A 12,849-nucleotide genomic window follows, 5' to 3' on the forward strand; every position below is an offset into this window, starting at 1 on the left:
AAAATGTGGCACATATACACCATGGAATACTATGCAGCCATAAAAAACGATGAGTTTGCGTCCTTTGTAGGGACATGGATGCAGCTGGAAACCATCATTCTTAGCAAACTATCACAAGAAGAGAAAACCAAACACCGCATGTTCTCACTCATAGGTGGGAACTGAACAATGACCGCACTTGGACTCAGGAAAGGGAACATCACACAATGGGGCCTATCATGGGGAGGAGGGAGGGGGGAGGGTTTGCATTGGGGAGTTATACCTGATATAAATGATGAATTGATGGGTGCTGACGAGTTGATGGGTGCAGCACACCAACATGGCACATATATATATATGTAACAAACCTGCACGTTATGCACATGTACCCTAGACCTTAAAGTATAATAAAAAATAATAATAATAAAAAAATAAATAAAAAGAAAAAACAAACAAACAAACACCTTTGTTTTGTTCTGACATGAGAAAAGTATTTCACCATTAAAACAGTATCTTTTGCTGGTTTCTAATAAATGCTGTTTATTTAGCACAATGTTATAATGAATACAAATGCAAAATATCTACCGAGCTTTGTTGCTTCTCCAGCATTTTAACATATTTGTGTTTAATCTTCTCACAAATCTTTTATCATTTGGTAGCTGAGGAAACAGAAATTGAGAGTACCATTGTAATACCAGAAGTCACTAACTAGGAAGTGGTAGAGCCTTGACTTGCATTTTCTGCTCTAAATCCTGTTTTATTGACTTCACCAATTAATGGCCACTGTAACATCTTCACCAATGATCTCATAGTATAAATATCAAAGTATACTAATCAATTAAGAAAAAAACTGTGAAAACTTTGCACATGATACTCAGTATCTTTCAACACTTACTTTGATATGAGAAAGAAAAGTCTAACATATTGACAGTAGAGCGAAGACGTTTTAGGAATAAAATTGGACAGTCTATATTTCAAATATCTATACATACAAGATGAAGTAAAAACTGAGAGGTTTATGTTTTTTCTTGTTTTAAGAACATTAAAGTCCATTCATGTTTTGATAAATATTTGTTTTTGAATTGTGTATTTCAGTTAATATCCAAATCATTAACATCAGGAAAAATGTACTAGGTCTGAGGTGTTTTGGCAGAGATTTTTGTAAACCAGCCATACAAGTATTATGCTGTGAGCATAATAAGAAATGGAATAAGCAAAGCTCCAGTGAACCCTGCCCCTTCCTTACTTTTGCATAGGAATTGCTCTGATTTCACATTTTCAGTATTTTTAATGTTAAAATGTGTTTTCTAAAATATAAGTTTATTTTTTTCTGCAACGCCTTCAGTGTTTCCTAGAACAATGCCCAAGTAGACATTCAATAAAATTTGTTGAATAAGTGAATTAAATGGATGGATGGACAGATGGGACGAGCAAGATGTGACATGAAACCTGATATGCAACGTAAATACTGTACTAGGATTGTTTATTATTTAGGTTTACTTGAACAGGGTTTAACTATTGTTGTCATTGTTTTTTAATGTGTAAAGTAATCCCAGTTTTCTGTGAACTACATGTGTATCCCTCCAGGGCAATCTATAAAAGAGAAGACATTATGGTATTCTGTAACTAAAATTTAATAAAAATTGAGGCAGGGCATTCATTTAAAAATCAAAAAAAAAGAAACTCCTATCTGACATGTGCATTCATTTCAGAGAGTTAAAGGTAACACTACATTTCCCAGTTTGGAAGCTCTGTCTTTGAGGAATTTGTGAAGGCATATTAAGTGTTTCCCCTGGCCATGTGGTGATAAAGGAAACGTCTTCCAATGAAAACTGCAGAGAAGTTTTAGAGCAACTGCTTTGTGATGTGTGTAATCATCTCATAGATTTAAATCATTCTTTGGCTTGAGCAGTTTGCATTTCTGTTTCTGTGGAACCTGAGCAGAGACATTTGGGAATGCTCTCAAGAATATGTGAAAAAGAAACACCTTCCAATAAAAAAGAGGAGGAAACACTCTGTGATACTTCTCTAGGTAACATGAATTCCCCACTATCCCAATTAAGCTTCTGTTTTCATTGAGCAGTATTCTAACACTCTTTGTTGTGAGTCAGCTAAGGGATACTCGAAAGCATTTTGAGGCTTATGCTGAAAAAGAGAATATTTCAGACAGATACTGGAGAGAAGATATCTGAGGAGCTGCTTTGTATCATGAGAATTCCACTCCTAGTGTTATAGTTTTCTTCTCATAGAGTATTGTGGAATCCCGTTTGGAGAAAACGATACAGAGGACATTTGAGAGTATATGGACGGCTGTATTGGTAGAGGATATATACTCAGAAAAAACCTGGAAAGAAGCTTTTGTGAAACTGCTATGTGATAGATATGTCTATTCTTGTCACATAGAGAAAATTTTCTTTATATTATATAGTTTTGAAACTGCATCATGGACAGATTCGTGACGGGACATTTGGGAGCACATTCAGGCGTACGATGTAAAAGGAGATATCGTCAGACAAAAACTAGAGAGATTTCTGAGGAACTCCATTGTGGTGTGTGCATTCCACTGAGGGAGTTATACCTCTTTCATCATAAGGTAGTGTTTGAACAAGGTTCTTCTGAAAGTGAAAAATTGATATTTTGCAACGCGTTGAAAACTGTCATGAAAAGTGAAATATCCTGAAATAAAACCCAGAAAGAAGCATTCCAAGAAAATGCTATCTAACATGTGCATTCGTTTCAGAGAGTTAAAGGTTACACTACATTGCCCAGTTTGGAAGCTCTGTCTTTGAGAAATCTTTGAAGTGTTATTAAGAGGCGCTCCTGGGCTTGTGGTGAGTAAGGAAACGACTTCCAATGAAAACTGGAGAGAAGCTTTCAGAGCAGCTGCTTTGTGATGTGTGTATTCATCTCGTAGCTTTGCATCATTCTTTGGATTGAGCAGTTTGAAATCACTGTTTCTGTGGAAGCTGAGAAAGAACATTTGGGAACGCTCTTAAGAATATGCTGAAAAAGAAATATTCACCGATAAAAACCAGTAGGAAATATTCTGTGAATCCGCTTCACGTCATATCAAGTCCACTCACAGTGTTAAGCTTCCGTTTTCATTGAGCAGTATCCTAACCCTGGTATTTTTTAGTCTGTGAAGTGATATGCTGGAGTGCTCTGAGGCTTTTGGTGAAAAGGGAAACATCTTCAGATAGATACCGGAGAAAAGATTTCCAAGGAGGTCTTTTGTGACATGTGCATTCCACTCACAGGTGTATACTTTTTTTCTCCTAGAAGATTGGATAATCCCGTTTGGAGAAAAGGCTACAAGGGGACATTCGCGAATATACGGACTGTTACGGTGAAAAAGGAAATATCATCAGACAAAAACTGGAAAGAAGCTTTCTGTGAAACTGCGTTGTGGTAGATACGTCTATTCACCTGCCATAGATAAAACTTTTTTCTATTATGCAGTTTTGAAACTACGTAATGGATGGAAACGTGAAGGAACTTTAGGGAGCACATTCAGGCATGTGGTGAAATAGGAGATATTTTCACATAAAAACTGAAGAGAAGCGTTCTGAGAAACTGCATTGTGATGTGTGCATTCCACTCAGGGAATTATACCTCTTTACTCATAAGGCACTTTTTGAACACTGCTCCTGTAAAACTGAAAAACGGACATTTTGCAGCCAATTGAAGACTTTGGCAAAATGTGAAATCTCTTGAATTAAAACCAGGAAAGTAGTGTTCAAAGAAACTCCTCTCTGATGTGTGCATTCGTTTCAGAGAGGTAAAGCTTACACTACGTTGCTCAGTTTGGAAGCTCTGCCTTTGAGGAATTTGTGAAGGGATATTAAGTGGTTCCCCTAGGCTTGCTGTGAGAAAGGAAATGCCTTCAGATGAAAACTGCACACAATTTTTCCCAGCAACTGCTTAGTGATGTGTGTAATCATCTCATAGAGTTAAATCATTGTTTGAATTGAGCAGTTTGATATCTTTGTTTCTGTGGAAGGTGAGCAAGGACATTTGGGAGCGCTCTCAGGAATATGTGAGAAAGAAACACCCACCAATAAAAAAGAGAAAGAAACACTCTGTGATACTGCTCTAGGTCAAGTGAATTCCACTCACACAGTTAAGCTTCTCTTTTCATTGAGCAGTATTCTAACACTGTTTTAGGTGAGTTTCCTAAGGGATACTCGGGAGCGCTTTGAGGCTTACAATGAAAACGACAATATCGTCAGACAGATACTGGAGAGAAGATATCTGAGGAGCTGCTTTGTGACGTGTGAATTCCACCCATAGAGTTATAGTTTTCTTCTCATAGAGTATTGTGGAATCCCGTTTGGAGAAAACGTTACAGGGGACATTAGAGAGTATATGGATGGCTATGGTGAAAAAGGGAATATACTCAGAAAAAAACTATAAAGAAGTTTTCTGTGAAACTGCTATGTGATAGATATGACTATTCATCTCACATAGAGAAAATTTTCTTTATATTACGCAGTTTTGAAACTGCATCATGAAGAGATTCTCGAAGGGACATTTGGGAGCACATTAAGGCATATGGTGTAAAAGGAGATATCGTCAGACAAAAACTGGAGAGAAGCTTTCTGAGAAACCGCTTTGTGCTGTGTGCATTCCACTAAGGGAGTTATATCTCCTTCATCATAAGGCAGTGTTTGAACAAGGTTCTTCTGAAAGTGAAAAAGCGATACTTTGCAGTGCATTGAAAACTATCACAAAAAGTGAAATATCCTGAAATAAAACCCAGAAAGAAGCGTTCCAAGAAAATTCTCTCCAACGTGTGCATTCATTTCAGAGTTAAAGTTTACACTACATTGCCCACGTTTGAAAATCTGTCCTTGAGGAATCTTTGAGGTGTTATTAAGAGGCGCCCCTGGGCTTGTGGTGAGTAAGGAAACGACTTCCGATGAAAACTGGAGAGAAGCTTGTGGAGCAACTGCTTTGTAATGTGTGCACTCGTCTCTTAAAGTTACATCAGTCTTTGGGTTGAGCAGTTTGAAATCACTGTTTCTGGGGAACCTGAGAAAGAACATTTGGGAACGCTCTTAAGAATATGCTGAAAAAGTAATATCCTCTGATAGAAACCAGAAGGAAACTTTCTGTGAAACCACTCCAGGTCATATCAAATCAACACTCACAGTTAATCTTCCATTTTCATTGAGCAGTATCCTAACACTGTTTTACGTGAGTCAGCTAAGGGGTAATCGGGAGTGCTTTGAGGCTAACGGTGAAAACGGAAATATCTTCAGATATATACTCCAGAGGAGATTTATGGAGAAATGCTTTGTGAAGTATGCATTTCAGATACAGAGTTGAACTTTTCTTCTTATAGGGGTTTATGGAATCCCATTGAGAGAAATACCTACCTGGGACATTCTGGAGTATATTTATTTCTATGGGGGAAAAGGAAATATCCTCAGACAAAAACTGGAAAGAAACTTTCTGTGAAACTGCTTTGTGACCAATACGTCTATTCATCTCACATAGATGAAACTTTCTTTCTATTATGCAGTTTTGAAACTGCATCATGGACGGATTCGTGAAGGGACATTCGAGAGCACATACAGGCTGGTGTGGAAATAGGAGTTATCTTCAGAAAACAATTGGAGAGAAACTTCCTGAGAAACTGTTTTGTGATGTCTGCATTCCCCTCAGGGAGTTATACCTCTTTACTCACAAGTCAGTGTTTGAACACTGTTCCTTTAAAAGTGAAAAAGAGATATTTTGTAGTGTATTGAAGGCTATGGTGAAAATCGAAATATCCGGAATTAAAACCCATAAGAAAGCGTTCCAAGAAACTGCTCTGATGTGTACATTCACTTCAGAGTGTTAAAGGTGACACTAAGTAACCCAGTTTGGAAACTCTATCTTTGAGGAAATTTTGAAGTGATATTAAGTGACACCCGGAGGCTTGTGGTGAGAAAGGAAACGTCTTCCGATGAAAACTGTATAGAAACTTTCAGAGCAACTTCTTTGTGATGTGTGTATTCTCTTCGTAGATTTAAATAGTCCTTTGGATTGACCAGTTTTAAATCGCTGTTTCTGGGATACCTGAGAAAGGACATTTGGCAACAATCTTAATACTATGCTTAAAAAGAAACACCACCCGATAAACGACAGAAGGAAATTGCCTGTGAAACTTCTCTAGGTCGCTTGATTTCCACTCTAACAGTTAAGCTTCTGTTTTCATTGAGCAGTACTCTAACAATGTTTTAGGTTAATCAGCTAAGGAATAGTCGTGAGCGATTTGAGGCTTCTGGTGAAAATAGAAATATCTTTTTTTTTTATTATTATACTTTAAGTTCTAGGGTACATGTGCATAACGTGCAGGTTTGTTACATATGTATACATGTGCCATGTTGGTGTGCTGCACCCATCAACTCGTCAGCACCCATCAATTCATCATTTATATCAGGTATAACTCCCCAATGCAATCCCTCCCCTGTCCCTCTCTCCATGATAGGCCCCAGTGTGTGATGTTCCCCTTCCCGAGTCCAAGTGCGGTCATTGTTCAGTTCCCACCTATGAGTGAGAACATGCGGTGTTTGGTTTTCTCTTCTTGTGATAGTTTGCTAAGAATGACGGTTTCCAGCTGCATCCATGTCCCTACAAAGGACGCAAACTCATCCTTTTTTATGGCTGCATAGTATTCCATGGTGTATATGTGCCACATTTTCTTAATCCAGTCTGTCTTTAGATAGATACTTGAGGAAGATTTCCGAGGAGCGCCCTTGTGACGTGTGCATTCCACTCACAGGGATATACTTTTCTTCTCATAGAGTAATGGGAAATCCCGTTTGGAGAAAAAGTGACCAGGGGATATTCGGGAGTTTATGAAAGGCTATGGCGAAAAAGGAACTATCCTCAGACAAATATTGGAAGTAAACTTTCTGTGATACTGCCTTGAGATAGATATGTCAGTTCATTTCACATGGATAAAACATTTTTTCTAGTACACAGTTTTGAAACTGCACCATGGAGGAATCGTGAAGGCATATTCAGCAGGACATTCAATCGTACGGTGAAAAGGGCGTTATCTTCAGGCAAAAACTGGAGAGAAGCTGTCTGAGAAAGTGCTTGGAGATGTGTGCATTCCACTCAGGGATTTATACCTCTTTTCTCATAAGGCAGTGTTTGAACACTGTTCCTGTAAAAGTGAAAAAGTGACATTTTGCATCGCATTGCAGACTATGGCGAAAAGTAAAATATCCTGAAATAAAACCCAGAAAGAAGGATTCCAGGAAACTGCGATCTGACGTGTGCATTCATTTCAGACAGTTAAAGTTTACACTTCGTTGCCCCGTTTGGAAACTCTGTCTTTGAAGAATCTGTGAAGGGATATTAAGTGGCGCCAGGAGGTTTGTGGTGAAAAATGAAATGCCTTCCATTTAAAACTGGACAGAATCTTTCGGAGTAACTGCTTTGTAATGTGTGTACACATCTCAACAAATTAAATCATTATTTGGATTGAGCAGTTTGAAGTCACTGATTCTGTGGAACATGAGAAAGGACATTTGGGAATGCTCCAAAGAATATGTTGGAAAAGAAATATCTTCTGATAAAAAACAGAAGAAAACTTTCTGTGAAACTGCTCTTTGTCATGTGAAGTCCACTTAAGATTCAGTTTTCATTGAACAGTATTCTAAAACTGTTTGTCCTTAGTCTGTGAAGGGATACGCTGGAACACTCTGAGTCTTTCGGTTAAAAAGGATACATCTTCGGATACATACCAGAGAGAAGATTTCCGACGAGCTGCTTTGTGACATGTGCATTCCACTCACAGTGTTATCCTTTTTTTCCCCTAGAAGATTGGAAAATCCCATTTGGAGAAAAAGCTACAAGGGGACATTCGGGAATACAAGGACGGCTATGGTGAAAAAGGATATATCATCAGACAAAAAGTGGAAAGAAGCTTTCTGTGAAACTGCGTGGTGGTAGATATGTTTATTCACCTCAGATAGATAAAACCTTCTTCTATTATGCCGTTTTGAAACCATGAAATGGATGGATGGAAAGGCGAAGTGACATTAGGGAGCACGTTCAGGCCTGTGTGGAAATAGGAGATATCTTCACATAAAAACTGGAGAGAAGCTTTCTGAGAAACTGCTTCATGATGTGTGCATTCCACTCAGGGAATTATACCTCTTTTCTCATAAGGCACTTTTTGAACACTGTTCCTGTAAAACTGAATAAGGGGTATTTTACACTGAATTGAAGACTTTGGTGAAATGTGAAATATCCGGAATTAAAAAAGCAAACAAGCGATCTAAGAAATTCCCTTGTGACGTGTGCATTTATTTCAGAGAGTTAAAGCTAACACTATGTTCCCCAGTTTGAAAGCTCTGTCTTTGAGTTATTTGTGAAGGGATATTAAGTGTTTCCTCTCGGCTTGTGGTGAGAAAGAAACTGTGTTCCGATGAAATCTGCAGAGAAGCTTTCAGAGCAACTGCTTTGTGATGTGTGTAATCATCTCATAGAGTTAAATCACTCTTTGGATTGTACAGTATGATGTCTCTGTTTCTGTGGAACCTGAGCAAGGACATTTGGAATGCTCTCAAGAATATGTAAAAAATAAATGCCCTCCAATAAAAAAGAGAAGTGATACTGCTCTAGGTCACGTGAATTCCACTCGCAGTTAAGCTTTTGTTTACACAGTGCAGTATTCTAACACTCTTTTAGGTGGGTCACCTAAGTGATACTCGGGAGCACTTTGGGGCTTACGGTAAAAATGAAAATGTCTTCAGACAGAAACTGGTGAGAAGATATCTGAGGAGATGCTTTGTGACATGTGAATTCCACTCATAAAGTTACAGTTTTCTTCTCATAGAGTATTGCCAAATCCTGATTGGAGGAAATGCTACCAGGGAACATTCGAGAGTACACCAATTGATATGGTGAGAAAGGAAATATACTCAGAAATAAATGGAAAGAAGCTTTCTGTGAAACTCCTATGTGATAGATATGTCTATTCATCTCACATAGAGAAAATTTTCTTTATATAACGCAGTTTTGAAACTGCATCATGGAGACATTCTGAAGGGCCATTCTTTAGCACATATAGGCTGGTGGGGAAATAGGAGATATCTTCAGATAACAATTGGAGAAAAACTTTCTGAGAAACTGCTTTATGATGTCTGCATTCCACTTAGGGAGTTACACCTCTTTTCTCACAAGGCAGTGTTTGAACACTGTTCCTGTGAAATCGAAGAAGAGATACTTTACAGCGTATTGAAGACTATGGCGAAAATTGAAATAACCGGAAATAAAACCCAGAAAAAAAGCGTTCCAAGAATCTGCTCTCTGACATGTACATTCATTTCAGAGTTTTAAAGCAGACACTAAGTCGCACAGTTTGGAAACTCTGTCCTTGAGGAAACTGTGAAGGGATATTAAGTGACACCCCGAGGTTTACAGTGAGAAAGGAAACGTCTTCTGATGAAAACGGGAGAGAAACTTTCCGGGCAACTGCATTGTAAAGTGTGTAGTCATCTCATAGAGTGAAATCGTTGTCTGGATTCAGCAGTGTTAAATCGCTGTTTCTGTGATACCAGAGAAAGGACATTTGGGAATGCTCTTAATAACATGTTGAAAAGGAAATACCATCTGATAAAAGCCAGAAGGAAACTGTCTGTGAAACTTCTGTAGGTCGCTTGAATTCCACTCGCACAGTAAAGCTTCTGTTTTCATTGAGCAGTATTCTAACAATGTTTTAGGTTAATCAGTTAAGGTCTACTCGGGTTCGATTTAAGGAATCTGGTGAAAACGGAAATATCTTTAGATAGATACTGGAGGAAGATTTCCGAGGAGTGGCCATGTGACATGTGCACTCTATTCACAGAGATATACTTTTCTTCTCATAGAGGAATGGGAAATCCCGTTTGGAGAAAAAGCGACCAGGGTACATTCGGGATTATATGAAAGGCTATGGTGAAAAAGGAAGTAGCATCAGAAAAAACTGGAAAGAATCTTTCTGTGAAACTGCTTTGTGATAGATATGTCTATTCATTTCACATGGATAAAACTTTCTTTCTATTACACAGTTTGGAAACTGCGTCATGGATGGATGCGCGAAGCGACGTTAGGCAGGACATTCTGGCGTACTGTGAAAACGGAGTTATCTTCAGCTAAAAACTGGAGAGAAGCTGTCTAAGAAGGTGCTTTGAGATGTGTGCATTGCACTCTGGGATTGATACCTCTTTTCTCATAAGGCAGTGTTTCAACACTGTTCCTGTAAAACTGAAAAAGTGACATTTTGCAGCGAATTGAAGACTATGGCAAAAAGGCAAATATCCTGAAATAAAACTCAGAAAGAAGGATTCCAAGAAACTGCACTATGACATGCGCATTCATGTCAGAAAATTTACGTTTACAATTCGTTGCCCCGTTTGAAAACTCTGTCTTTGAAGAATCTGTGAAGGGATGTTAAGTGGCGCCTGGAGTCTTGTGGTTAGAAAGGAAACGCCCTTTGGTGAAAACTGGACAGAATCCTTCAGAGTAACTGCGTTGTAATGTCTGTACGCATCACAAAAAATTAAGTTCCTCTTTCGATTGAGCAGTTTGAAATCACTGTTTCTGTGGAACCTGTTGAAGGACATTTGGGAACGCTCTTAATAATATGCTGAAAAAGAAATACCCTCCGATAGCCAACAGAAGAAAACTTTCTGTGAAACTGCTCTTTGACACGTGAAGTCCACTCGCACAGTTAAGCTTCGGTTTTCATTGAGCAGTATTCTAACACTGTTCTTTTTTAGTATGTGAAGTGATATGCTGGAGCACTCTGAGGTTTTCAGTGAAAAAGGAAACATCTTCAGATACATACCGGAGAGAAGATTTCCGAGGAGCTGTTTTGTGACATATGCATTCCACTCACAGGTTTATACCTCTATTCTCTAAGTAGATTGGGGAATCCCATTTGGAGGAAAAGGTACAAAGGGACATTCAAAAATATATGGACTGCTATGGTGAAAAAGGAAATATAATCAGACAAAAACTAGAAAGAAGCTTTCTGTGAAACTGCATTGTGGTAGATATGTCTCCTCATCTCCCATAGAAAAAGAATTTTTCTATTACACTGTTTTGAAACTACGTAATGGACGGAAATGTGGAGAGACATTTCTTTGGAACTTGAGCAGAGACATTTGGGAACGCTCTCAAGAATATGTGAAAAAGAAATACCCAGTGGGGAGGAGCAAGATGGCCGAATAGGAACAGCTCCAGGCCCCAACACCCAGTGCGAATGACACAGAAGACTGGTGATTTCTACATTTTCAACTGAGATACTGGGGTCATTTCACTAGGGAGTGCCGGACAATCGGTGCTGGTCAGCTGCTGCAGCCCGACCAGCAAGAGCTGAAGCAGGGCGAGGCATCACCTTACCTGGGAAGCGCAAGGGGTAGGGAATCCCTTTTCCTAGCCAGGGGAACTGAGACACACAACACCTGGAAAATCGGGTAACTCCCACTCCAATACTGCGCTTTAAGCAAACAGGAACACCAGGAGAGTATAAACCACACCTGGCCGGGAACGTCCCATGGCCACGGAGCCTCTCTCATTGCTAGCACAGCAGTCTGTGATCTAACGGCAAGGCAGCAGTGAGGCTGGGGAAGGGGTTTCCACCATTGCTGAGGCTTAAGTAGGAAAACAAAGCGTCTGGGACTCTCGAACAAAGTGGAGCTCACAGCAGCTCAAGGAAACCTACCTGTCTCTGTAGACTCCACCTCTGGGTACAGGGCACAGCTAATCAACAACAACAAAAAAGCAGCAGAAACCTCTGCAACCACAAACGACTCTGTCTGACAGCTTTGAAGAGAGCAGTGTATCTCCCCACACGGAGGTTGAGATCTGAGAAGGGACAGACTGCCTGCTCAAGTGGGCCCCTGAACCCTGAGTAGCCTACCTGGAAGATATCCTCCACTAGGGGCAGTCTGACACCCCACACCTCACAGGGTGGAGTAACCCCAGAGAGGAAGCTTCCAAAGTAAGAATGAGACAGGAAGACTTGCTGTTCAGCAACATTCTATCTTCTACAACCTCTGCTGCTGATACCCAGGCAAACAGGGTCTGGAGTGGACCTCAAGCAATCTCCAACAGACCTGCAGCTGAGAGTCCTGACTGTTAGAAGGAAAACTATCAAACAGGAAGGACACCTATACCAACACCCCAACAGGACATAACCATCATCAAAGACCAGAGGCAGATAAAACCAAAAAGATGGGAAAAAAGCAGGGCAGAAAAGCTGGAAAATCAAAAAATAAGAGCGCATCTCCCCCTGGAAAGGAGCGCAGCGCATCATCAACAATGGATCAAAGCTGGTTAGAGAATCACTTTGACAAGATGAGAGAAGAAGGCTTCAGTCCATCAAACTTCTCAGAGCTAAAGGAGGAATTACATACCCAGCACAAAGAAACTAAAAATCTTGAAAAAAGAGTGGAAGAATTGACAGCTAGAATAATTAATGCAGAGAAGGTCATAAACGAAATGACAGAGCTGAAAACCATGACACAAGAAATACGGGACAGATGCAGAAGCTTCAGTAACCGACTCGATCAACTGGAAGAAAGAGTATCAGCGATTGAGGATCAAATGAATGAAACGAAACGAGAAGAGAAACCAAAAGACAAAAGAAGAAAAAGAAATGAACAAAGCCAGCAAGAAGTATGGGATTATGTAAAAAGACCAAATCTACGTCTGACTGGGGTTCCTGAAAGTGAGGGGGAAAATGGAAACAAGTTGGAAAACATTCTTCAGGATATCATCCAGGAGAACCTCCCCAACCTAGTAGGGCAGGCCAACATTCAAATTCAGGAAATACAGAGAACGCCACAAAGATACTCCTCCAGAAGAGCAACTCCAAGACAC

The sequence above is a fragment of the Piliocolobus tephrosceles genome, chromosome 8, assembly GCF_002776525.5.
Source record: "Piliocolobus tephrosceles isolate RC106 chromosome 8, ASM277652v3, whole genome shotgun sequence".
NCBI lineage: Eukaryota > Metazoa > Chordata > Mammalia > Primates > Cercopithecidae > Piliocolobus > Piliocolobus tephrosceles.